At 46.7% G+C, this 3,630-nt stretch overlaps 1 pseudogene; it reads right to left on the minus strand.

Annotated features, from left to right (window-relative positions):
• Positions 1-2,288: 2,288 nt before the first annotated feature.
• Positions 2,289-3,070, minus strand: LOC133363667 (ADP-ribosylation factor GTPase-activating protein 1-like; annotated as a pseudogene).
• Positions 3,071-3,630: the final 560 nt, after the last annotated feature.

Below are 3,630 nucleotides of genomic sequence, written 5' to 3' on the forward strand. Positions count from 1 at the left end.
CCACCGGCCTGCACGTGGACTGGGTGTTCTAGTTTCCCGACAGCTCGGCTTTCCCCCCTTTCAGTCCACAGTCTCTGGCCACATGGCCCGGCTTTGAACAATAAAAGCATAAACGTTCCCAGCGTCGTCTTTCCTTTTCTTCTTCTGACAGTCTTGGCCTAGCCCCTCCCTGTCCCTCAGTTGCATTACCTGCCATCCCTGTAGTGGGAAGGGTCTTGTTGCGGGATGCCAAGGCTGAGTATCTCGGGACCTCCTGCTTCCTTTCCAGGCGCCTTCCTTCCATCCGGTGATCTATCTGTAGGCATAGCCGGATGAGCCCTGGTAGGTCAGCGGGGGGGGAGGTCCAGGCCAACTCATCCAGGATTTCTGCATTTAATGCACTCTGGTACATAAACATCAGGGCGGCGTCATTGTAACCAGTTTCCTGGGACAGAATTTTAAAAGTGTTAGTGTACTCGGAAACAGTCCCTTTAGCTTGCTTCAGAGCGCCTAGTTGCCGCGCTACTGTTTCAGCCCTTTGCGGGTCTTGAAACATCTCGGTCATCTCCTGTATAAATCCTCTGTACCTTCCTAAGACAGTATCCTTTCTCACGAGATACGGAGTCACCCATTTTGCAGCTTCTCCCTCCAGGAGGCTAATCACGAAAGCTACTTTAGCCCCATCGTCTGGAAATTCCGTGTGCCTGACATCCAGATATAACTCACATTGAGCCACGAAGGTTGCCAACTGATCACTTTGTCCCGCGTACTTTGGGGGCAATCCAATGGGAACCTTTACTACGGCAGCTGGAGGGGCTGTTCGCATCTGGTCTATCGTGGCCTTCAAGGTTTGATTATCCGTCTTCAGCGCCTTGACTGCTGCTAGCAGGGCTTGAACATCCGTCTGCAAATCAGCTACCTTAGTCCTCAAGAGTTCCACTTCTTCCATCTCAGAAGTGGGGTTCGTCCCCCCCGCTGCTCCCTTTGACATCTTGTCCCAGTCAAGTGAAGAGAGCATTGAGGGTGATTTAGGTGGCTCTGTCAAGCTGTCAGGCCCAGGATGTGACTCAGGAACCAGACCAACGGCTGTAGTTAATTCGTGTTTTATTAGGGTAATGTCCAAACAAAGACTGCGTTTTCTCATGAAGCAATACAGGGATACAGGTCCTGCGGCATTGGGAGAAAGTTGACAGAGCAAGGGACTTCTTCCCGCCTGTTTTTTAAGAAGGGGCCAAACGGGCGTGCAATCTTTCGCTCCTCCTTAACTGCCCCTCAGGTACTGCCCGCCTTCCCCCCTTCTCTCCTGTCTTTTCAGCTGTCTGCGTGTGCGCAGTGAGGGAGGAAGCATCACCCCCTCCTCTTCTGAAGTTTCCGATTCCAGGATGGGGGATAGGGGAGGGGCTGATGGTAAACTGCCTCCCCGCTTTTCGGCTGTGAGCAGCCCTCCCTCCTCCCCCTCTTGCTCTGAGCCTGAAAGAGGGGGAGGCGTGAGAATGTCCAGGGAGGGCTCAGGCTCCCCATTGCTAAGCGACCTTATCACTGGCAGTTCCTCTGTTTCGTCTTCGCTCCAAAGGGGGGAAGTTCCTCCCCCTTCCCTCTGCCATCCATCTGAATACTCTTCTCCCAACTCTCTGGGATCCAGCTCCCCGGGATTGGGACCCCAGCTCTGCCTTCCGACACCAAGTCATCTGGGATCAAACAGCTAAATGAGATCATATGAATATTATCTAAGGAAAAATATTGCAAAGAGATCCTTCTTAGGATACTTTTATAAGGACCCTTGGAAAATGAAGTAAATACTTGATTTGTATATTTCCCATGTGTGTTGATCTATTATGCCTAAAATCAAAGGCTGACCAGAGTCCATTCAGGACCAATCAAAATGCAGTATGAACTTTCTGCTTTTTGATGATGATGATGATGATGTTTGATTTCCATGCCACCCTTTGGCCAAAAGGCCTTCAAGGCAACTTACAAAAAATAAACACAAATATAGAAATACATATCAATAAAAACAATACAATTTACAAAAAGTAAATAAAATAATAACATTATTAAAAGCAATTATAACACTTTCAGTGAAAACACAGTAACAAATCACACTTTCCTAACTGATTGCACAATCTACTGCTCCTATATTAATGTGGGTTGCAGGTGTTCTATAAAATGGCAGCAAACCACTAACTGAACATCTGAAGAGCCAACAGGTTCGCTCTTTGTTCTGGGATATGCTTCAAAACACACCTCACCTGCTTCCTAATTTAAGTGAGGATGTGATGGCTTGATCACAATACCTCTGAAACTGGAACCTAATTTGCAGTTTCACAGAAGACATCCAGGATATTGCAAGTATTCCAAGAGAATTCAAACTGCTTTTGAGTTGCTTGAGTTCCAAATTTGGTAGCACCTTCTTTAGCTGCAGAAGCAAACTTGCTTGCTCCAGAAGTAAAACTGCTCCATCCCCAATACAGAGAGGACATGGCGTTTTTGAGAAAGTCATCTTCCTGTTTTGGAGGAATAACTGTGTTCCCAAACCCCACATAACTATTTTCTTGACAGCCTTGATAGGAGCCAAGATCATCATTTAACCAATCTTCAAAGGCTTTGTCAGAAGTGGCACCAGCATTCTGGGTTTGTCCAGCAGAGCTTCGGTGAGCTGAGGACAGAGCAACTTTGGGCTGAGGGGGAGTCCAGTTTCTGGCAGAAGAAGTTTCAATTAACCATTCTTTACCTTCAGCCAATGCAGCTACCTTAACTCTAAAGAGCACTGCTGCTTTGCTGTTGTACTTCTCTTGCAGTAACCAGCAAGGATCATAGTCTTCTTGAAACTCTAAAAACTGATGGAATGTATGGTTACCACCAGCCTTCATGTTCTCCAGTTCAATGTCCTTCCATTTGTCCATTGTGATAGAGCGCACAAAACTGAGATGAACACCCAAGCCTCTGTGTTTTCCTGAGCAGTCCAGACAGATCCAAATTCCATAGGTCACACTCACCACTGGGGGTTAAACACACCACATTCAAAACAAACATTGTTCTCATCTTGCACTTTCACCTCTTCAAGGACCTTTCTTGTTCTTGGACTAGCCATGGCCCTGGTGGGTTGAGTGGCACAGCGGCTGCTCCGGAACCGACGCAGTCATGTACAAGAAACTATAGTCATGCTGCTTTCACACTGCACTTTATCCTGTTATTCTGATGACTTCTTACCTGGTAATTTATGCATTTCATTTGATCTTTCACATGATGTAAAACCTAGTTCCAGAAATCTAGTGGAATCTAGTGGCAGTTTAGCATTCATTTCCATGATAAATAATTCCAGAAACAATCCATTTGGAGGCTTGGGAATGCAGAAAATTGTGGGAGTTTTGTGCTAGCTGCAGATGCTCATGCAGCAGGCATCCTGGCATGCAATGCATTCCTGCCCCTTAGACATACATGAATATTTTTTTTGCCTGACAAAAATTGTCCTAGTATCCTGGCGTATGCATGAGTAGCAGTTTCCCCTTCCTCCTTTTCCCACACACACCCCTGTGTCCAGACACTAACTCATGCAGTGAATTATGGGGGAACTACAGTGTGCATGTGTATAATGGGTGAGGGACAAAACCAAGACATTGTTTGTTGCAGCTGTGTGAAAGACATTTGTGC

Source organism: Rhineura floridana, chromosome 9, assembly GCF_030035675.1.
Source record: "Rhineura floridana isolate rRhiFlo1 chromosome 9, rRhiFlo1.hap2, whole genome shotgun sequence".
Taxonomy (NCBI): domain Eukaryota; kingdom Metazoa; phylum Chordata; class Lepidosauria; order Squamata; family Rhineuridae; genus Rhineura; species Rhineura floridana.